Consider the following 24,517-nt stretch of genomic DNA (forward strand, 5'->3'; position numbering starts at 1 on the left):
ATGATCAAATGGTGGAGCAGGCTCAATGGGCTGAATGGCCTAATCCTGCTCTGGTGTCTTATGGTATTATAGAAACATAGAAAACCTACAGCACAATACAGGCCCTTCGGCCCACAAAGCTGTGCCGAACATGTCCTTACATTAGAAATTACCTAGGGTTACCTGTGGCTCTCTATTTTTCTGAGCTCCACATACCTGTCCAGGAGTGTACTAAAAGACTCTATCATATCTGCCTCCGCCACTGACACCAGCAGCCCATTCCACACACTCACCACTCTCTGTGTAAAAATCTTACCCCTGACATCTCCTCTGTACCTTCTTCCAAGCACCTTAAAACTGTGCCCTCTCGTGCTAGCCATTTCAGCCCTGGAAAAAGGCCTCTGACTATCCACATGATCACCACATAAATGTGCAGGCAATGGCCTTGTGTAGTTGGAAGGGATTAGTTCAGTTATGTGCTTAATTACTCATTTACAAAGCTCAGCACAGCATTATGGACTCTTTCCCTGTATGTTCAAGTTAACAGAAGCAGTCATTTAGCTGTTGAGTGGCCAGCATCGTACAGCTTCTGAGGAACCTCAGCAACATCTGGTGACATCAGGAAAGGTCAGCTGCAGTTTTGACCTTCAGTGCTCTGTCCCTATCGATGGTGTCAGCTAATTCAATAAGTCTGCTCGCAGGTCACAAGGCTTGACTGGGGTCAGGGCAAGCTGTGATCTTAACTGTGTCAAAAGGTCACCTCCACGTCATAAACTCAACTAATCCATTTAGGACATTTCCCAGTCGGCACCGTAGAACCTGTGGATGGAAATGGAGATAGGAAAGTATTCAATTGAGGTCTTTATTCCTTGGAGCTTCAGAAACTGAGATGTGCGTAAAGCCTGAAGGGGCATAAATAAGGTGAATGCATCCAGTCCTTTTCCCAAGGTTGAGGAATGAAGAACTAGGGGGCGTACTGTTGAAAGTAAGGGGAAAGATTTAATAGGAACCTGAGGGGCAACTTTTCCACATTGAGGGTGGTATAAGCTTCTGAAGAAAATGTTGGAGGCAGATATAATAACAACTTTGAAAATATAGTTAGATGGGTACACAGATAGGAATAGCTGGATGGGCCAAATGGCCTTTTTCTGTGCCGTAATTTTTCTTTTTTTATTTAGACCAGGGGTTCCCAACCTGTTTTATGCCATGGACCAGTATCATTAAGCAGGTTGGGAACCCTTGACTTTGGCTGAAAGATATTGGACAGAGCGGAATGAGTCTGCTCCAAAAGTTATAGGCTAAATGCTGGCGGATGGGACTAGATTGGATGGTTAACTTGGTTGATATGGATCAGAATTGAATCAAAACCCCTGAATAACAATGAAACTCCCATTGTAAATTGGGGGGCCGCTTCGTCGAGCACCTCTGTTACAAGCAGGACTTCCCAGTGGGCAAACATTTTAATTCTGATTCCCATTCCCACTCTCTTGTGTTGGTTCATGACCTCCTCTTGCACCACGATGAGGCCATCCTGAAGGTGGAGGAGCAGCCAACCTGGTGGCCTGAATATCAATTTCTCCTTCTGATAAACAAATTTCAACCCCCCCCACCTCCTCTATTCCCCACTCTGATCCTTTACCTCTTCTCACCTGCCTATGACTTCCCCCAGCTCTCCTCCTCCTTTCCTTTCTCTATAGTCCACTCTCCTCTCCTATCAGATTCCTTTTTCTCCAGCCCTCGACCTTTCAGATGGCTTCACCTATCACCTTCCAGCCAGCTTCCTTTCCCTCCCCTCCACCTTTTTAATTCTGGTATCTTCCCCAATCCTTCTCAGTCCTGAAGAAGGGCCTGAAACACCAAATATTTATTCATTTCCATGGATGCTGCCTGAGCTGCTGAGCTCCTCCAGCATTTTGTGTGTGTGTTGCTCTGAATATTCAGCATCTGCAGACTTCCTCATGTTAATGAAAAATTAAAGAATGGAAGTGCTAGAAACACTCAGCAGATCAGGCAGCATCTGTGGAGAGAGGAAGAGAGTCAATATTTTGGTTTGATGTACTCGTATCACAAGTGAAAGAAGTCAGATATAAAACACGTGTGAAGTTGCTGAGTAAGTGGGCAGATCAAAGAGGCCAGAGGAGTGTTTTATGATAAGGTGGAGATCAGGAGAGGGTAAGCAGACATCTCAAGCCGGCTGAGAGAGGACAGTGAATGTGTGTCAGGGAGGGGTAGCTTGGAAGAGAAGAATGAAATACCACAGGAGAAGGAATCAAAAACAAACCGTATGTTGGGAATGGGTGAGGTACCTCCGCAAAAAGGGGTTCCCAACCATTTTATAGTCATAGTCATAGTCATAGTCATACTTTATTGATCCCAGGGGAACTGGTTTTCGTTACAGTTGCACCATAAATAATAAATAGTAATAGAATTATAAATAGTTAAATATCAATATGTAAGTTATGCCAGTAAATTATGAAATAAGTCCAGGACCAGCCTATATTGGCTCAGGGTGTCTGACCCTCCAAGGGAGGAGTTGTAGAGTTTGATGGCCACAGGCAGGAATGACTTCCTATGACACTCAGTGTTGCATCTTGGAGGAATGAGTCTCTGGCTGAATGTACTCCTGTGCCCACCCAGTACATTATGTAGTGGATGGGAGACATTGTCCAAGATGGCATGCAACTTAGACAGCATCCTCTTTTCAGACACCACCGTCAGAGAGTCTAGTTCCATCCCCACAACATCACTGGCCTTACGAATGAGTTTGTTGATTCTGTTGGTGTCTGCCACCCTCAGCCTGCTGCCCCAGCACACAACAGCAAACATGATAGCACTGGCCACCACAGTCTCATAGAACATCCTCAGCATCGTCCGGCAGACGTTAAAGGACCTCAGTCTCCTCAGGAAATAGAGACGGCTCTGACCCTTCTTGTAGACAGCCTCAGTGTTCTTTGACCTTATGCCATAGACCCTCAGCATTAACTGAGGGGTCGGTGGATCCTAGGGTGGGAACCCCTGTCTGCAATGATAATTGATGATTGGTTTATTATCAGCACATACACTGAAGTATAGTGGCAAAACTTTGTTTTGCAAGAACTGAAACATGCCATTGTTTAATCCATTGTTGATCCTGGAAACCTGTAACCTATCAAGTCAGGAGGTGAGGTGCTGCTCCTCAAATTAATGTTCAGCTGAAGAACAAAATTCCTCAAATCTGTTGATAAACTTTACAAAGATCTGATTGTCTGAAGGGGCAAGGAAAGGACCTATACCTAGAAAGAGAAACTGCAGCAGCTAGAATTGCTTTTCCTGAAGGAAATAATTACAAGGAAAAGTTTCCTCTCATTATTATGAATTAGAATCAAGCTTATTATCATTGACGTTCAGTATGTCATGAGAATTGTTGTTTTACAGCAGTAGTACATCGCAAAACAATAATTTATATTGGTTACAAAATAATAAATAGTGTAAAAACTAAATAACAAGGTAATCTTTGTGGGTTCATGGTCCACTTAGAAATCTGGTGTTGGGGTGGCTCAGTAGAGTAGTGGTTAGCACAGTGCTGGCCATTGTAAATTGTCCTATGATTAGGCTAGGATTAAATCAGGGGATTGCTGGGCAGCACAGCTCAAAGGGACAAAAGGGCCTGTTCTGTGCTGTATCTCGAAAAATAAATAAGTATGCCTGTTCTTAAACCATTGAGTGTGGGTCTTCAGACTCCTGTACCTCCTCCCTGAAGATAGTAAAGAGAAGAGGGCACGTCCTGGATGGTGAGGGTCTTTAATGATGGAAGCTCATTTTTGAGGCACCACCTCTTGACAATATCCTTGATAATGGGGAGGGTTCTGCCCATCTGTGGGAATTTGCTGGAGTATTTGGTGACATACCAAATCTCCAACTCCTGGTGAGGTGGAGCAGCTGGTGTGCTTGGTCATTATCGTAACAGTATGTTGGGCCCAGGATAGATCCTTTGAGATGTTTTTTTTTCTCAGGAACTTGAAGCTGCTCACCCTTTCCACTGCAGACCCCTCAGCGAGCACTGGTGTGGCTTCCCCTCTCTTCCCCTTCCTGTATGGGTGTAGAGGTGTGTGAATGTAGGGGCAGCATGGGTCTGTGCGCATAGAGGTGCGGGTGTGGGTTAGTGTGTGTAGGGGTGGGGCGAGTTATGTGTGTAGGGGCCCAATAGTGTATGTAGATGTGTGATGGGCTGTGTGAGTACAAGAATGGGACAGTGTGTGAGTATAGTGTGTGTGGATGTGTGTGTGTGTGTGTGAGTGTGTGCGTATATGTCTGACTGGAGGAATGGGACAGTGCGTGTGGATGTGTGTGTGTGTGTGTGTGTCTGACTGGAGGAATGGGACAGTGCGTGTGGATGTGTGTGTGTGTGTCTGACTGGAGGAATGGGACAGTGCGTGTGGATGTGTGTGTGTGTGTGTGTGTCTGACTGGAGGAATGGGACAGTGTGTGTGTGGTGTGTGTGTGTGTGTGTGTGTGTGTGTGCGTGGATGTCTGACTGGAGGAATGGGGCAGTGTGTGTATATGTGCACATGTGTGGGTTGTGTGTCTGTTCTCCCTTCACCCACCAGCTGTGAAGGTCGTTTGCCTTTCCGTGGACTTGGGTTCTGCACTGCCTAACCAACTTACCCGGTGAGGTCATCAACCTGGCCGCTGGCACAACGATCCTCTGCGATGACAAAACTTCTAAAAATAAATGTATTGCAATTTTTATATATGTATATATATATATATCATTTGAATCCTCCATGCCGTTGGCCAGAGGCTTTGCAGAGTGATTCTCGATCTGAGCCTTTACTTCACTGAGTTTAATATCATTAAGTGGATGAAATCCAAAATGAAGTGGGCAATAAATATGAGATTGTCACTGATACCTCCAGCCATGACTTGTCCCCAGAACACTGAGTCCCCTTGTGGCTGAGGTGAAAGGTGGATGTGTAGGGAGGTAGGATTAGTTACCAGAGGGGCAGTGGGTGGGATGGGGAGGCTGGAGCAGAAACAGCAGCTGAGAGAAGTTGGACTGAACGGTCTATTTCTGGATGTAACATTCTTTGCAATCGTATGATTCTGGTTTATTTATTTATCACAGGTACATTGAAACATACAGTGAAATGTGTCATTTGCATTAACAGCCAACATATTCAAGGGTGTGCTGAGGGCAGCCTGCGAGTGCCCCACACATTCTGGTGCCATTCCCACGATGCTCAGCAGAACAACACAAGCAACAGCAACAACAGCAGTAGTTAACAAACCCCTTTCCCACCCTCCCACTCACAAACACACAGACAGTCCTGAAGCCCAGGACAGGCTGCCTCTAGGCCTCCAACCTTCAGTCTCTGGCCCGGTCTCGTGGAGTCACAGACATCATACCTCTGACTTTTGGACATCCCAGCCTAGGGTCTTTGATCATTAAGCTATGATCTCTGAACTTGCTGATTCAGTCTTCAATTTCAGGCTTTAACTTCTGGTATTGACCCCAGGACTTGCCTGTGGCGGAACTTTGAACTCTACGCCTCGACCTCCGGAATTGCACAGATCTCTGACCCTGGTACTGGCTGATCCGGGGGTTAGAGCGCTGGCAGCCCTCGTTCATGGGACCCGCCAACCTCGGTCATTGACCACAAGGATCGCTGTTCCTTGTTCTCAGCACCTGCCGATTTGACATCTGTCCAAGGGTGTTGCTGGCTATTGACTGCGGGGTGCTCCGACCTGGACCCCAATGTCCAACTCCTGTCCTAACTCATCATTTGCTACCCCTGATCTCTAACTTCCCCTCGAGCCTATCTGTCAACCCTAATCTGACCCTTAACTACCCACGCTGTCCCCCCAAAAAAATCCCTATCTGAAAAAAAGCTAAGACTTGCACCACAACATTGCAGCCAGCCACCCCCTTGACTGGTATGTTCAGTTTGATTTGAAACCCCATTTATCTCCCAAGCAGAAGCTTAAAGAAGATGGACTGAATGGCCTATTTGTGAGCACATCTACATGAAACACTGTCACAGGAAATAGTATCCATCATCAGGAACCCCCACCACCCAGGATGTGCTCTCTTCTCACTGCTACCATCAGGTAGAAGGTACAGGAGCCTCAGGACTCACACCACCAGGTTCAGGAACAGTTATTACCCCTCAGCTACCAGGCTGTTGAACCAAAGGAGATAACTTCACTCAACGGGCCAGGCAGCACCTATAGACCTATAGGAAGAGGTACAGTCGACATTTCGGGCTGAAACCCTTCATCAGGACCAACCTGGTTAGTCCTGACGAAGGGTCTCGGCCGGAAACGTCGACTGTACCTCTTCCTATAGATGCTGCCTGGCCTGCTGCGTTCACCAGCAACCTTTATGTGTGGTGCTTGGATTTCCAGCATCTGCAGATTTCCTCATGTTAACTTCACTCAACTTCACTTACCTATCAGCGTAATTTTCCCACAAACAATGGACTCACTTTCAAGGGCTCTTCATCTCGCGTTCTTGAAAATTATTGCTTATTTATTATTATTATTATTTCTTCTTTTTGTATTTGGGCTGTTTGTTGTCTTCTGCATTCTGGTTGAACATGCTAGCTGGGTGGTCTTTCATTGATTCGGTTATAATTATCATTCTATAGATTTGTTAAGTATGCCCATGAGAAAATGAATGTCATGGTTGCAAATGGTAGCATGTGGTAACTTTGATCTCTAATGTTTCCACCCCAAGCAGTGTACCCACCACTCTCTGTGTAAAAAAAAAACTTGACTCTCATATCTCCTTTGAAATGGACGTATCATTATTTGCGATCGTGTGCTCAGTTTCCTTTGCAATCCTATTTATTTTCTGAGCTGCCCGACCCCTTATCACACACAACCTTCTTCTGCCTTCTGACTTGCTGCACAAGTGCACTGCTACACCGCAGTGCAAAGGAGTAGTCCGCTCCTCTGATCAGACTGAGCAGTGGAAGAGGGGCTGGGTGTCACTGTGGGGTGCTGGTGACGGAACTTGTCTGACGTCGTGCGTTGGCAGGTGAATTGCTTTGCTCCTCTCGGCGTCCGCGCAAAGTTGAGGCCTGGTAAAATGTTTATTTATTTATTTTTTATGGAGTAGGCGCCACCTCAGCCATGCCATCTGGCAATCCCACACTTGTAATCATGAGATAATTTACAATGACCATTTATCCTACCAGCTAGTAAGTCTTCGGACTGTGGGAGGAAACCAGAGCACCCGGAGAAAACACACGCAGTCACGGAGAGAACCTGCAATCTCGTTACAGGCAGCAGTGGAAGTTGAACTCAGATTGCCTGTTTATGTAAAGTGCTGTGGTAATCACTATGCTACTGTGCTGCACCTTCTGTGGCTACGCAGAATACTACAGCACCGTGTGGGCTGTTTTAATGACAGAAGTTCAGTGATGGTTCAAGCACAGAGGGAGAGACAGACACGAAATAGACAGGTCACTGAGTTTTAATAAGAACTGCACAGAACAAAGGAAAATAATAAATGGTGGCCAACAGGGCCACTAACTAAAAATTCCTAAAACTAACCCCATCACCGTGGCCTGAAAGCAGTAACCTAGAACTAAATTAATACCGCTCTTTGAACAGCATCTATCTAAATCACTAATCTTCTTTCCCAGAATGTGGATTAAGGTAATCTGGGAGGGTTGTTTTTGCTGTGCGTTGCTCAAGACTTGTCAAGATTGCAACACAAGGAAGGGAGTTAAATTCAATTACAAAGAAACCCCAATTGGCTGGAATGTGAGTGCTGTCACGTGTGTGATTGCCGTCTCCTTTCAGCTGCCCACCTGCGAGAGCACCCAGACTCCGCGGCAGTGTCCGCAGTTGTGAAAATTAATCCTCTCTTAAAATCAATCTAACCCTTCCCTCCCATATAGACCTCCAGTTTTCTCTCATCCACGTGTCTAGCTAAGAGTTTCTTAGATGACAAGCATGAGAAAGTGTGCAGACGCTGGAAACCCAAAGCAATTTACACAAAATACTGAAGGAACTCGGCAGGTCAGGCAGCATCTATGGAAAAGAGTTGATATTTTGGGCTGAGACCCTTCAACAAGACTGAGAACGAAGGGGGTAGACACAAGAGGAAAAAGGTGGGGATGGAGGGGAACGAGGCTAGCTTGGAGGTGACAGGTGAAGCCAGGTGGGAGGGAAAGGTCAAGGGCTGGAGAAGGAAGAATGTGACAGGAGAGGAGAATGGACAATAGGAGGAATGGAAGGAGGAGGGGACCCAGGGGGAAGTAATAGGCTGGTGATAAGAAATGAAAGGTCAGAGAGGGGAATAACAGAAGGGGAGGGGGTTGATATTTGTTCACCGGAAGGAGAAATCGATATGAGTGCCATCAGGTTGAAGCTACCCAGATGGAATATAAGGTGTTGCTCCTCCACCCTGAGGGCGGCCTCATTTTGGTACAAGAGGAAGCCATGGATAGACATGTCGGAACAGGAACGGGAAATGGGAATAGGAAGTGACCTTAATGTACAGTGGCATGCAGAAGTTTGGGCACCCCGGTCAAAATTTCTGTTACTGTGAATAGCGAAGCGAGTAAAAGATGAACTGATTTCCGAAAGGCACAAAGTTAAAGATGACATAATTCTTTAATATTTTAAGCAAGAAAACTTCTTTATTTCCATCTTTTACAGTTTCAAAATAACGAAAAAGGAAAAGGGCCGGAAGCAAAAGTTTGGGCACCCTACATGGCAGTACGTAGTGACACCCCCTTTGGCAAGTATCATACCTTGTAAACGATTTTTGTAGACAGCTAAGAGTCTTTCAATTCTTGTTTGGGGGCTCTTCACCCATTCTTCCTTGCAAAAGGCTTCTAGTTCTGTGAGATTCTTGGGCCGTCTTGCATGCACTGCTCTTTTGAGGTCTATCCATAGATTCTCGATGTTTAGGTCAGGGGACTGTGAGGGCCATGGCAAAACCTTCAGCTTGTGCCTCTTGAGGTAGTCCATTGTGGATTTTAAGGTGTGTTAGGTTCATTATCCTGTTGTAGAAGCCATCCCCTTTTTATCTTTGGCTTTTTTACAGATGGTATGATGTTTGCTTCCAGAATTTGCTGGAATTTAATTGAATTCATTCTTCCCTCTACCAGTGAAATGTTCCCCATGCCACTGGCTGCAACACAAGCCCAAAGCATGATCGATCCACCCCCGTGCTTAACAGTTGGAGAGGGGTTCTTTTCATGAAATTCTGCACCCTTTTTTCTCCAAACATACCTTTGCTCATTGCAGCCAAAAAGTTCTATTTTAACTTCATCAGTCCACAGACTTGTTTCCAAAATGCATCAAGCTTGTTTAGATGTTCCTTTGAACCTTTTGAATAGAACTTTCTCGATGACTTTCAGCTCATACAGGAAAATAAGGAGGTGATAGCTAGGGAGGTAGTCACCCCAAGTTGCAGGAGGCAGTTACCTGGGTGGCTGTCAGGATAGGGAAAGGGAATAGACAGCCAGTGCAGCGTACCCCTGTTGTTCCCCTCACTAATAAGTGTCCCGTTTTGGATACTCTTGGGAGAGATGACCCACTAGGGAGAAGCTGCAGCAAGCAGGTTGCTTGCACTGTCTGGCTTTGTGACTCGGAAGGAAAGGGGGTGATAGGGGACTCCATAGTTAGGGGGAGAAGACAGGAGATTCTGTGGATGTGAAAAAGACACCTGGATGGTATTTTGTCTCTCAGGTGCTAGGGTGAGGGATGTCGTGGATCGGGTCCGTGACATTCTAGAGGTCGTAGTACATATTGGTACTGTATAGGTAGGAAATGGGAGGAGGTCCTGAAGTGGGAATTTTGGAGAAGCTGAAAAACAGGACTTCCAGGGTAGTAACCTCTGGGATTACTACCTGTGCCACACACTAGTGAGGATAAGAATAGGATGATTTGCCAGATGAATGTGTGGTTGAGGAGCCAGTGCATGGCGGCAGAGTTTCACATTTCTGGATCATTGGAATCTCTCCTGGGTAAGCTGTAGCTAGTACAAAAACGCTGGGTTACACCTGAACCTGAGGGGGATCAATACCCTTGCAGGCAGCTTTGCTAGACTTGTTGGGGAGGCTTTAACCTAATTTGGCAGGAGAATGGGAAATAGAGTGATAGGGCAGTTGGTATACAAGTAGACACAGTGTGTACTGAGACTGTGATGAAGGACAGGCAGATGATGAGGCAAAATTGCTGTCAGTTGGATGAATTGAAGTGTAACGTGAGGGAAAAATTGTATATAGGAATGAAAATGCTCCATTTAAATGCATGCAGTATATGGAATAAGTTAGATGATCTTGTAGCACGGTTAGAGATTGGTAGGTACGATGTTGTGGGTATCACTGAGTCATGGCTGAAAGGATCATAGTTGGGAGCTTAACATCTAAGGATATACCTTGTATCGAAAGGACAGGGAGGTAGGCAGAGACGGTGGCGTGGCTCTGTTGGTAAAAATGAAATCAAATCCTTAGAGAGAGGTGACATAGGATCAGATGATGTAGAATCCTTGTGGGTAGAGTTAAGAAACTGCAAGGGTAGAAAGAGCCAGATGAGAGTTATATACAAACCTCCAAATGGTAGCCAGGATAGGGGATACAAATTACAACGGAAGTAGAAAAGGCATGTAAAAAGGGCAGTGTTACAATAGTAATGTCTGGGCACGTGGCCAAGTGGTTAAGGCATTGGACTAGTGACCTGAAGGTCGTGAGTTCGAGCCCCAGCCGAGGGAACGTGTTGTGTCCTTGAGCAAGGCACTTAATCACACATTGCTCTGCGATGACACTGGTGCCAAGCTGTATGGGTCCTAATGGCCTTCCCTTGGACAACATTGGTGTCATGGAGAGGGGAGACTTGCAGCATGGGCAAATGCTGGTCTTCCATACAACCTTGCCCAAGCCTGTGCCCTGGAGAGTGAAGACTTTCCAGGCGCAGATCCATGGTCTCACAAGACTAACGGATGCCTTTACTTTTACAATAGTAATGGAGGATTTCAGTCTGCAGGTAGATTAGGAAAATTAGGTTGGTGTTGGATCACATGAGAGGAAATTTGTAGAATGCCTGTGAGATGGCTTCTTAGAGCAGCTTGTGGTTGAGCCCACAATTCTGGTTTGGGTGTTGTGTAATTAACCAAATTTGATTGGGGAGATTAACGTAAAGGAACACTTAGGAAGCAGTGATGATAATACAGCAGAGAAAAGGGAATTACAGAGGCATGAAAGAGGAGCTGGCCAAAGCTGATTGGAAGGAGGCACTAGCATGGGTGACGGCAAAACAACAGTGGCTGGAGTATCTGAGGACAGTTTGATAGGCACAGGATAGATACATCCTAAAGATGAAGAAGTATTCTAAAGGGAGGATGAGGTAATCATGGCTGACAAGGGAAGTCAAATACAACATAAAAGCAAAAGAGAGGGCATACAACATAGCAGAAATTAATGGGAAGTTAGAGGATTGGGAAGCTTTTAAAATCCAACAGAAGGCAACTAAAAAAGCAAAAAGGAGAGAAAAGATGAAATATGAAGGTAAGCAAGTTAATAATATAAAAGAAGATACCAAAAGTTTTTTTTTCAAATATACAGCGTAATAGTGTGGAGAGAGTGGATATTGTACCACTGGAAAATAACACTGGAGAGGAAGTAATGGGGTCAAAGAAATAGTGGAGAAACTGAATAATTTTTTTTGCATCAGATTTTACTATGAAAACTAGCAGTATGCCAGAAATTCGAGAGTGTCAGAGGGCACAAGTGAGTCGTTGTTGGTTCTAAGGAGAAGGTTCTTGGGAAGATGAAAGGTCTGAAGATAGGTAAGTCACCTGGAACAGATGGACTACACCCCAGGGTGCTGAAGGAAGTAGTTGAAGAGATTGTGGAGGCATTAGTAATGATCTTTCAAGAATCAATTGATTCTGGAATGGTTCTGGAGGACTGAAAAACTTCAAATGTCATTCCACTCCTTAAGAAAGGAGAGAGACAAAAGAAAGGAAATTAGAGGACAGTCTAAATTCAGTGGTTGGCAAGATGTTGAAGTCCATTATTACAACATCTTTAAGGAGACATTTTGCCTAACAAATCTGTTGGAGTTCTTTGAGGAAATAACAGGCAGGATGACAAAGGAGAGTCAGTGGGTGTTGTTCTCCTGGATTTTCAGAAGGCGTATGAGAAGGTGATGTACATAATATTTAATAAGACAAGAGGCCATGGTATTACAGGAAAGATACCAATGTGGATAGAAGATTTGCTGACTGGCAGGGGGCAAAGAGTGAGAATAAAGGGGACCTTTTCTGGTTGGCTGCCAGTGACTAGTGGTTGTGTACGGTCAGTACTGGATTCGCTTCTTTCCGTATTATATCTGAATGAATTGAATGACAGATTTGATGGCTTTGTGGTCACATTTGAGGACGATACAAAGATGTGTGGAGGGGCTAGTAGTATTAAGGAAGCAGGGAGTCTGCAGAAGGACTTAGACAGATTGGGAGGATAGTGTAGGGAAGTGTATGGTCATGCACTTTTGTAGAAGAAGTAAAGGTGTAGACTATTTTCTAAATGGGGATAAGATTCAAAAGTAAGAGGTTGAGTCGTTAGTGAGGAAGGCAAATGCATGTTGGCATCCTTTTCGAGAGGATTAGAATATAAGAGCAAGGATGTGATGTTGAGGCATTATAAGGCATCGGTCAGACCGCACTTGGAGTATTCTGAGAGGTTTTGGGCCCCTTATAAATGAAAAGATATGCTGGCATTGGAGAGGGTCCATGGGATGTTCACAAGAATGACCCCAGGAATGAAAGGGTTAACATGTGAGGAACCTTTGCTGGTTCTGGATCTGTACCTGCTGGAGTTTTGAAGAATGAGGTGGTACCTCAATGAAACCTATTCAATATTGAAAGGCCAGGATAGAGTGGAAGTCGGGAGGATGCTTCCTAAAGTGGGGGAGTCTCAGACCGGAGGGCACAGCCTCAAATGCCACCAGAGAAATGTCCTTTTAGCACAGAAGTGAGAAGAAATTTCTTTAGCCAGTGAGTAATGAATCTATGGAATTCATTGGCACAAACTGCTATGGAGGCCAAGTCATTCGGTATATTTAAAGTGGGGTTTGATAGGTTCTTGATTAGTCTGGGCATCAAAGATTATGGGGAGAAGGCAAGAGAATGGGGTTGAGTGGGATAATAAATCAGTCATGATGGAATGGCGGAGCAGACTCGATGGGCTGAATGGCCTAATTCTGCTCCTATGTCTTACGGCCTTATGAAAACCAAAAGCTTGGTCAGAAGTTTTAAGAAGCATATTGAAGTGTTGGAGAAGTTTTGAAAGTGAGTTCCTGAGCTTAGATCCTTAATAAGAGGTGAAACGTTTAAGGGGAACCTGAGTATGATGGTGAGGGTGTGGAACGAGCTGCCGGCAGAAGTGGTGGATGAGGATTCAATTTCAGCATTTTCGTGTGTCAGACTACCTGTGGGGATTTACCCAGGTAGGGTGATAGGGCCAGGGACAAAGTGGAAGTAATGACAGATACTTTAAACTATGAGGAGCCAGAATGGGGTATAAGGTGACCAAACCGGTTGGAGGTTAATTGATAATTAGTTTATCATTATCATATGTACCAGAGCACAGTGAAACGTTGGGTTTGCATGCCATCCTTACAGATCATTTCATCACACGAGTGCATCAAGGTAGAAGGGTTATTACTATTAGTATTGGTTTACCATTGTCACATGTAATCTGTGGGTTGCTGGCAGTGCAGTTTGAAGGGCTGGAAGGGCCTCTTCCACACTGTATCTAAAATAAAAATAAAAATTAAATGTACCAAGATACCGTGAAAAGCTTGTCTTGAGACTGTTTATACAGATCAAATCATTTACACGGTGCACGGCCGGCTGTTGTTTTTGACTCCCCACTAATCTGGCAGCTCGTCTGTGGCCTGACCTTGACTGGTAGAACCTACCTCCAGCTTTTTCAGATCTGGTTGTCACCAGTGTTTGTGTGATCTCAACGAGGCTGTGATTTATTGGACTGAATGGACAAGAATTCAACACTGCATTCTGTGTCTTTATACCATAAGACCTAGGAGCAGAATTGGGCCAATCGGCCCATCGATTCTAATCTGCCTGAATTATTATCCCTCTCAACCCTATTCTCCTGCCTTCTCCCTGTAACCTTTGATGCCCTGACTAATCAAGAACTAATCAACCTTTGCTTCACATATACTCAGTGACTTTGGCTCAAGAAATTCCTCCTCAGCTGTGTTCTAAATGGATGTCCTCTTCTGAGGCTAAACTCCCTCACTATTGTAAACGTCCTCTCCACATCCTTTCAATATTCAGTAAATTTCAATGAGATCCTCCCCCCACAACATACTTGAAAATTCCAGCGAGTGCAGCTAAGAGCCATTAAACACTCCTCATCCATTAACCTTTCTGGCTTCATGTCCCAGACGATTCCCATAAGACCATGATTCATAGGAGCAGGATTAGACCATTCAGTCCATCGATCTGCTCTGCCATTCCATCATGGCTGATTTATTTGCCCACTCAACCCCATTCTCCTGCCTTTTCCCTGTAACCATTGACACCCTGACTAATCAAGAACCTATCAACCTCCGGTTTGAATATACCCAGTGACTTGCCCTGTGGCAATGAATGCCACAGATTCACCACCCTCTGGCTAAAGAAATTCCTCCTCATCTCTGTTCTAAATGGGTGTCCTTCCATTCTGTTGCTATGTCCTCTGGTCCTAGGCACCCCCACTGTAGGAAACATCCTTTCCATATCCTGAAGTAAAACTTCTGGCTGCTCTCAGTGTACTCCTTTTCTCGCCCAAGGGTGCTGGCTCACCCCGTGTTTCTGCTGCCCATAAGAACACCACAGATCCTCCTGTCTATGAAGTGTCTCGGCTGTGTACTTTGGAATGTTCCTGGGAATAGGTACAGAGTGGGTAGGTGGAGAAACAGCAGGTTTCTAGTCAGTGGGGTAGAAGCAGTTTATGGTATTGGGATTGGCTTATTATTGTTTTTTGTTCATACAGATCAGATCATTACACGGTGGGCAGAGGCTGATTGGTTCTGGATTCAAAAGTGCATCAAAGGTTATGAGGAGAAGGCAGGAGAATGTGCTAAAGAGTTAATATACATCAGCCATAATGGAATGGCGGAACAGACTTGAAGGGCCGAATGGCCAGATTCTTCTCCAATGTCTTATGGTCTTATAGGCCGAAGGGCCTGTACTGTGCTGTTTTACGTTCTACCGCATGTTCTGTTTCAAAGAACAGTTGATGGTATTGGCCATAAAAGAGAGTTGTGTTGCCCAGCACATAGAGACTTTACCTTAAAAGCAAGGATGTGATGCTGAGGCTTTATCAAGCACTGGTAAGGCCTCGCTTGGAGAATTGTGAGCAGTTCTGGGCGCTTATCTAAGAAAGGATGTACTGACGCTGGAGAGGGTTCAAAGGAAGTTCACGAAAATGATCCTGGGATTGAAAGGCTTGTCATATGAAGAGCGTCTGATGGCTCTGGGCCTGTACTCACTAGAATTCAGAAGAATGAGGGGTGACCTCAATGAAACCTATTGAATGATGAAAGGTTTCGATGGAGAGGATGATGGGGAACTCTAAGACCAGAGGGCACAGCCTCAGAATAGAGGGACGTCCCTTTAGAACAGAGATGAGAAGGAATTTCCTGAGGCAGAGTGGTGAATCTGTGGCACTCATTGCCAGAGGTGGTTGTGGAGGCCAAGTCATTGAGTATACTTAAAGCAGAGGTTGATAGATTCTTGATTAGTCAGGGCATGAAGGGTTATGGGGAGAAGGCAGGAGATTGGGGCTGAGAGGGAAAATGGGTCAACCATGATGAAATGGTGGAGCAGACTCGATGGGCCAAATGGCCTAATTCTGCTCCTATATTTTCTGGTCTTAGTTCAGAGATATTGCATAGATCAGTCATGCTTATGCCTACCGAATGAAGAAATAAGCTGCACTGAATGGAGGAGCATTTTTGGCGGGGAGTTGTCCCTTTCATGACTGCTCCGGTTCACCGGGAGGTCATGAGGATATGCGGACGGGAGGAAGGAAATTCTTTCACTTCTCTCCAGAGCTGGGAACTGTGTCACCCTTCATCAGCTCAGAAGCCGACTTATCGCAAGGTTGCACTAACCTTGGCCGTGACCGTGACATGCTGATTCTAGTGTCTAATTGTGTCTCTCGCTCTGCGCTGGGATTTGGAAACCACAAGCTGCCTTAATGTCCTTCAGTTTCTCATCTTCGTTTGTGAAAGGACGGACGGGCAGGGCTCAGTGAGGAAGGCAAGCTGTAGGGGATCCTGGGGAATACAGAGTGACTGTACCTTCAGTCCCCAGACCATGGACAGTTAGTGCTGGGATACTCTGCTCTAGTTAGAAGTGTATACGCATGTGCACACACACTCACATGCTCCTGCACACAAACACACATGAATGCATGCACACACACACCCACACACACAGACATCTGCTCTCTCCATTCCTATCACTTATTCACAAACCCAAACCGACACACACAAACACACACACACAAACCGACACACACAAACACACACACACAAACTGACACACACACACACACACACACACACACACACACACACACACACACACAGAGTTGGCACTCTGGTCAGTGGAGGCAGCCTTTTTCCATTGAAATTAGCTGAAACAAGAACTAGGGGTCATAGGTTAAGGGTGAAAGCTGAAATACTTAAGGGGAACATGAGGGGAAACATCACTCAGAGGGTAGTGTGAGTGTAGAATGGGCTGTCTGCGGAAGTGGTGGATCTGGGTGTGATTTCAACATTTAAGAGAAGTTTGGGGTCGGTGTAGGCTGAAGGGACAGGGCTGAATAACAGTTTGACATGGACTAGATGGGCTGAAGGGCCTGGTTCTGTGCTGTAGCACTCTATGGCTCTTACAGTTTTCATGGGAGTGTGGAGGGGAACACTATCCCAATGAAGAGGTTCTATGGTTATGCAATACTGTGGAGGCTGGAAGTCTGTTGTTGGGCCTTGGGTGGGAAGCTGTTAAGACAGTGAAGGAAAGAAGGGATTCATAAATTGGAGGGTGTAGCCTGGAGATGGGGGAGGGGTGGAATTGGGGTATCAACATCATCCCGTGTGAGCCTCATAAAGAAATTATCAGGACCCCAAGGGACTGCTAACTTAGGTGAGCATCTTGCTTGGTGTGTATGGTTTGGGATGAAGGGCCAGTCCAGATCATTGTTGTACTCTGTGACTTTATTGAATGATGAAAGGCTGAGATAGAGTGAATGTGGAAAGGATGTTTCCTGTGATGGAGGAGTCTAGGACCAGAGGGCACAGATTTAGAATAGAGGAACGTCCATTTAGAACAGAGATGAGGAGGAATATCTTTTGCCAGAGAGTGATGAATCTGTGGAATTCATTGCCACAGACAGCTGTGGACACCAAGTGATTGGGTATATTCAATGAAAGATGATATTGATTAGTAAGGGAGTCAAAGGTTACGGGGAAAAGGCAGGAGAATGGGGTTGAGATGGATAATATATCAGACATGATGGAATGGTAAAGCACACTGGATGTGCAGAATGGCCTAATTCTGCTGTTATGCCTAATGGTCTTATGGTTTATCATTCATCAAAGGAAGCGCCTGGTCTCATTTCCCAAGTGATGAGATTTGACCCAGAAATGGTCACAAACACACTTGATTGAGGTTGACTTGACTTTTCATCACTCAACACTGGTATAAAGAACTAATGCTATATATTCCAATATCAAGCCAAATATGATTCAATCTTGGCTGAACCATTCCTTCACTTGGTCAGCTCCCGTGGTTTTATTGGCCACGCAAGAGAAGCTGGAATCTGGAGCAACATACATCACCTTTTATTGATGCCTCCTATCTGGTTGCATCATGGTTTGGTAAGGCAACTGCTCCGCAAGAAACTGCAGAGAGATGCGGACGCAGCTCAGCATATCACAGGAACCAGCCTCCCCTCCATGGACTTTGTTAACATTTCTTACCGCTTCAGTAAAACAGCCAGCATAATCAAAGACCCCACCCACCCCAGACATTCTCTCTTCTCCTCTCTCCCATCGAGCAGTACAAATGTCTGAAGGCATGTCCCACCAGGCTCAAGAACAGCTTCTATCCCACTGTTATCAGACACTTTAAATGAACCTCTTGAATGGAGTTATGATATTGTAACTATTGCTTGCAAGAGGGGCAGGGCTAACACATCAATATTCTAAGATACCTTTAGTTCTAGTCTTACTCAACCGCAGTGGTAAAAGCTTGCTGCATTTACCCCATCTACCTCATAATTTTGAATATCAAATCCCCCTAAAACCAGCTGTCTATAATTCCTCAAACACGAGAAATTCTGCAGATGCTGGAAATTCAAGCAACACACATCAAAGTTGCTGGTGAACGCAGCAGGCCAGGCAGCATCTCTATGAAGAGGTACAGTCGACGTTTCAGGCCGAGACCCTTCGTCAGGACTAACACTCTAGGAAGAGGTACAGTCAACGTTTCAGGCCCAGACCCTTCGTCAGGACTAACTGTCTAGGAAGAGGTACAGTCGACATTTCAGGGACCCTTCGGCAGGACTAACTGTCTAGGAAGAGGTACAGTCGACGTTTCAGGGACCCTTCGTCAGGACTAACTGTCTAGGAAGAGGTACAGTCGACGTTTCAGGCTGAGACCCTTCGTCAGGACTAACTGTCTAGGAAGAAGTACAGTCGACGTTTCAGGTTGAGACCCTTCGTCAGGACTAACTGTTAGTCCTGACGAAAGGTCTCCGCCTGAAACGTCGACTGTACCTCTTCCTAGAGATGCTGCCTGGCCTGCAGCGTTCACCAGCAACTTTGATGTGTGTTGTCTATAATTCCTGCTGCTTCATTATAGCAACCAGCACAATCAAAGACACTACCCACTCCCTTCTCCCATCAGGCAGAAAATACAAAAAAATGAAAGCGTTCTGTCATATATCAGGAGTTTGTTTTTCTTTTCCTAGTCTTGAATTAATGAGGTTCATCATGTTAGCTTTGATGCTGGGCTGGCTAATGCAAAGTAAGACACAAGACAAGAGTTCCAGAGTGGATGCAGAGAGATGTTTCCCCTATTGGGAGCTCTAGGACCAGAAGGCACAACCTCAGAATACAAGGATTTCCCTTTAGAACTGAGATGAGGAGGAATTTTTTTTAACCAGAGGATAGTGAATCTGTGGAATTCATTGCTACAGACAGCTGTGAAGATCGAGTTATTGAGTATATTTAAGCGGAGCATGAGAAAATCTGCAGGTGCTAGAAATCCAAGCAATGCTCACAAAATGCTGGAGGAACTCAGCAGGTCAGGCAACTATGGAAAAAAATACAGTCAACTTTCAGGCCAAGACCCTTCATCAGGACTCAGAGGTTCTAGATTAGTAATGGGCATCAAAGGTTACCAGGAGAAAGGAAGAATACCAAATTCAGGATTGTTTAATGTCGTTTCAAGTAGACAAGTGTAAAGGGGAACAAAGTAATTGTAAATCCAGATCTGATGCAGCACAAAAAAACACACACACACAATAACAAAAAATAACACAGTAAATATAAATACGTCATATAGCTTATGTACATAGCTAAATTGTATGTCGTTAAAGTGAGTGGAGAGGAATGACAAATTCGATGGGCTGGCCCAGTTCTGTTCTTATGTCTTCTGGTAGCAACCAATTATCCCTGATCCCTAAAGTTAGGCTGCTGAGGAGATGGAGGGGCTGAGTGCTGTGGTGTGATGGGGAAACAGAACTGAAGGCAGATCACTAACGCAATGCCTCTGTGTGTCAGAATTAGCCCTGTGGATTCTGACATTAGACGCATTGGAAACCCAATATTAATAGGGTCCTGTTGAAATTACCATTGGCAGATGGGAGGTTAAACAGTGAGGTCACGATTGTAATGTAACACATTATGGGATCATCGATTGGTACAGCATGACTGGCTTATGTAGACAACACTATTGATCTCCGCAGTACAAATATTAAAATGAAGTGATAATAAGGAGTTGACTGCAGTCTCGTGCATGGCTGGAGTTTAAACACTTGCACCCAAATAACATCTAGATCTAGTCATGTGTCAGAAATAAAAGCTGGGACAGATTTAGAGTGAAGCTCCCTCTACGCTATCCCATCACGCACTCCCGGAGCAGGAACAGTTAGATACAGAGTGAAGTTCCCTCTACACTGTCCCATCACACACCCCCAGGACAGGGACAGTTAGATACAGAGTGAAGCTCCCTCTACACTGTCCCATCACACACTCCCAGGACAGGGACAGTTAGATACAGAGTGAAGCTCCCTCTACACTGTCCCATCACACACTCCCAGGACAGGGACAGTTAGATACAGAGTGAAGCTCCCTCTACACTGTCCCATCACACACTCCCAGGACAGGGACAGCTAGATACAGAGTGAAGCTCCCTCTGCACTGTCCCATCACACACTCCCAGGACAGGGACGGTTAGATATAGAGTGAAGCTCCCTCTACGCTGTCCCATCACACACTCCCAGGACAGGGACGGTTAGATACAGAGTGAAGCTCCCCCTACGCTGTCCCATCACACACTCCCAGGGCAGTGACGGTTAGATACAGAGTGAAGCTCCCCTTACGCTGTCCCATCACACACTCCCAGGGCAGGGACAGTTAGATACAGAGTGAAGCTCACTCTACGCTGTCCCATCACACACTCTCAGGGCAGGGACAGTTAGATACAGAGTGAAGCTCCCTCTACGCTGTCCCATCACACACTCCCAGGGCAGGGACAGTTAGATACAGAGTGAAGCTCCCTCTATGCCGTTACATCACACACTCCCAGGGCAGTGACGGTTAGATACAGAGTGAAGTTCCCTCTACACTGTCCCATCACACACTCCCAGGGCAGGGACAGTTAGATACAGAGTGAAGCTCCCTCTACACCATTCCATTTAAGTCAGCTTGAACCAGTCTGGCCATTCTCCTCTCAGCTCTCTCATAAACAAAGCATTTCACCCACAAAACTGCTACTCACAGCTGGATTTTTTTCTGTTTGTTTATCGCACCATTCTCTATAAACTCCAGAGACTTGTGTGTGAAAATCGCAGATCAGCAGTTTCAGAGATACTCAAACCATCCCGTCTGGCCCCAGTAGTCGAAGTCATTTAAGTCAAATTTCTTCCCCAGTCTGATGTTCTCTGGGCTGAGACTCTTCACCATGCTTTGATGCATTGAGATGCTGCCATATGATTGGCTGATTAGATATTTGCATGAAGGAGCAGGTGTACCTAATAAAGTGGCCACTGAGTCTGTATGTCATTGACTTGTGGGATATATGGTCACTAACAATGCTGCTGTTTATTGTCCAGGTTTTGAGAATGTGGTGGGTAGCACCCTTCCTTTTGGTGAAGATGCTCCTATGTAGTGCTGTTGGAGAGGGAATGAAAGTCTGGAAACACAAGAGGTTCTGCAGATGCTGGAAATCCAGAGCAACAGACAAAATAGACCAGAAATATATTTCTAGGTCAGGCTGGTGTGCAGCTTGGAGAGTTACCTGCTGATAATGTTGGTCCATTGTGACTACTTCTTTGTCCTTGGCGGCAGCAGTCCTCTGACCTTTTCCTCTCGTGCTGATGAAGGGATTCAGCCCGCAGCCTCAACTATTTATTCCCCTCCATAGTTGCTGCCTGACCTGTTGAGTTCCTTCAGCATTTGTGTGTGTGTTGCTCTGGATTTCCAGCATCTGCAGAATCTCTTCTGTTTATTACAATTTCTTCTACTTCTTTCCCTCCCCCACTCCCCACTGTCTTACTCTGGCTTCTATCCCTCCCTTCTTTTCCCGTCCTGACAAAGGATCTCAGCTCAAAATGTCGAGTGCTTATTCCCCTCAATAGATGCTGCCTGACCTGCTGAGTTCTTTCAGCATTTTGTCAGAGTAATGGTTATCTGTTTGTAGACAGGACACACTGCATCCAGGGAGATCCAGCAGAGGATGGAGTCCACATTCTGCATGGAGGATGCAGTAGCAGTCAAGAGAAGATTGGCTGACAGGCAGGAGGCAATGAGTGGGAATAAAGGGAGCCTTTTCTAGTTGGCTGCCAGTGCCTAGTGGTGTTCCACTGGGGCCAATGTTGGAACCTCTTCTTGTCACATTATATATCAAGGATTTGGATGGTGGAATTGATGGCTTGATGGCCAAGTTTGCTGATGATACAAAGATAGGTGGACGGGCTGGTAGTGCTGAGGAAACAGAGAGTCTGCAGAGAGACTTGGATAGATTGGAAGAATAGGCAAAGAAGTGGCAAATGAAATACAATGTTGGAAAGTGTATGGTTATGCACTTTGGCAGAAGAAATAAACGGGCAGACTATTATTTAAATAGGGAGAGAATTCAAAGTTCTGAGATGCAAGAGGACTTAGGAGTCCTCGTACAGGATGATGGCTTGGTGGCCAAGTTTGCAGATGATCCTAAGACAGTTGGAGGCATTGGTAGTGTTGCAGAAGCAGGGAGTCCACAGGAGTACTTGAACAGATTGTGAGAATGGGAAAAGAAGTGGTAGGTGGAATATAGTGTTGGGAATTGTTTGGTCACTTTGGTAGAAGGAATAAAGGTGTAGTCTATTTTATAAACAGAGAAAATTTAGAAATCAGAAGGGCAAGGGGACTTGGGAGTCCTCTTGCAGGATTCCCTAAAGGTTAACTTGTGGGTTGAGTTAGTGATAAGGAAGACAATTGCAATGTTAGCATTCATATCAAGAGGACTGGAATACAAATGCAAGCATGTAATCCTGAGGCTTAAAAGGCATTGGTCAGACTGCACTTAGAGTATTTTGACCAGTTTTTGGTCCTGTCTCTTAGAAAAGATGTGCTAGCATTGCAGAGGGTTTGGAAGAGGTTCACAAGAATTATCGCAGGAATGAAAACATTTATGTATGAGGAGTGTTTGAAGGCTTTGGGCCTGTACTTGCTGGAGTTTAGAAGAATGAGGTGAGATCTCATCGAAACCTATTGAATGTTGAAAGGCCTTGATAGAGTGGATGTGGAGAGGATGTTTCCTATAATGGCGGATGCTAGGGCTAGAAGGCACAGCCTCAGAATTGAGGAGCATCTATTTAGAACAGAGATGAGGGAAGATTTCTTTTGCCAGAGAGTGGCGAATTTGTGGAATTGCCACAGACAGCTTAGGAGACCGAGTCATTGAGTATATTTTATCTGGTGGTAGATGGGTTCCTGATTAATCAGGCAGTCAGTGGTTACAGGGAGAAGGCAGGAGAATGAGGTTGAGAAGGATAATAAATCAGCCATGATGGAATGGCAGGGCAGATTCGATGGGCTGAATGACCTAATTTTGCTCCTATACTTTGTTGTGTTTGGTGTCAAACCTCTTGAGAGTTAGTGGAATTGGAATTGGGTTATTATTGTCACATGTACTGAGATACAGAGAAAAGCTTGTCTTGTATACTGTTCATACAGATTAAATCATTACACAGTGCATTGAGCTAGAACAGGCCATTATAGAGATACAGATCTTTTCATACAGATCAGTTCATCACACAGTGCATTGAGGTAGAACAAGGTAAAACAATAACAATGCAGGATAAAATGTAACCGCTACACAGGGTTACTCTTTGTAGGGAAAGTGCAGTGCAGGAAGACAATAAGGTGTAAGATCCTAACAAGGTAAATTGTAAGGTTGGGAATCCATCTTGTTATACTAGGGAACTGTACAAGAGTCTTAATGGCAGGATAGAAGCTGTCCTTGAGCCTGGTGGTACGTGCTTACACGCTGTTATACCTTCCACCCAGTGAAAGGTACTGTTCCTGTTCCTGCCTCCCACACCTCCTTTGGGAGCTCATTCTAGACAATAGCAACTCTTGGTGTGAAAAAGCTACCCTCAGATCCCCTTTTAAGTTTCTTCTCCCTCATCTTTAACCTTTGCTGTCTGGTTTTAGATGCCACCACACAAGGTGTGTTCATGAGTCAGATGGAAACGGGGTAGAAACTGTCCGTGCTTACAGGCTTTTGTAACTTCTGAAAGCATTTGGCTGGTGCAGCCTTCATCTAGGCAAATGGAGAGTATTCCATCATTTTCTCCTTTTGTACCTTGTAAGTGGTTCAGAGAGTTTCAGTGAGGCAAGGACAATTGGATTGGACGTGGGGGTCGGAGGTCTGTGCAGGCCCAGAAGTCACAGCCCTGCGTTTGGTGAATTCTGCGTCGAGGTCAAACCCATGATTGGTAAGTCCTGGGGTTGAGGCCCAAAGGTCAAAGCCATGATCAGCAAGTACTAGTTCTGAGAGTTAAATTCATGATTGGAAAGCCCTGCAGTCAATGCCCATAGTCCAGCAAAGGCGAAGGTTGAAAACTGAAGTTGGCAAGTCCTGAAGGTCAGGCTGGCTTCTCCGGAGGTCAAAGTCTTGATGTCTCTGATCATGAGAATCCAGGGCCAAGGACCAGAGGTTAGAGGCCTGATGTCTGAGAAGCTGAGGGTCCAGGGACAAGGACTGTAGGCCCAGAGGCAGCCTGTGCTGGGGTTGGAGGCCTGGCTGTGTGTA

General features: G+C 45.4%; 1 protein-coding gene across 7 annotated transcripts in view; it reads left to right on the forward strand.

Annotated features, from left to right (window-relative positions):
* nrip1a (nuclear receptor interacting protein 1a) overlaps positions 1-24,517 on the forward strand; it is a 139,506-nt gene that overhangs the window by 69,653 nt on the left and 45,336 nt on the right. For 4 of the 7 annotated variants that reach the window (XM_072259860.1, XM_072259858.1, XM_072259862.1 and 1 more), the window contains one exon: positions 8,629-8,710. The exons of 2 other annotated variants lie outside the window; for them this stretch is intronic. The gene's annotated coding sequence lies outside the window, so the exon portion shown is untranslated. The remainder of the gene's footprint in view (positions 1-8,628; positions 8,711-24,517) is intronic. One more of the 7 variants, XM_072259861.1, reaches the window with a different exon arrangement.

This window comes from Mobula birostris, chromosome 6 (assembly GCF_030028105.1).
Source record: "Mobula birostris isolate sMobBir1 chromosome 6, sMobBir1.hap1, whole genome shotgun sequence".
Classification (NCBI taxonomy): domain Eukaryota; kingdom Metazoa; phylum Chordata; class Chondrichthyes; order Myliobatiformes; family Myliobatidae; genus Mobula; species Mobula birostris.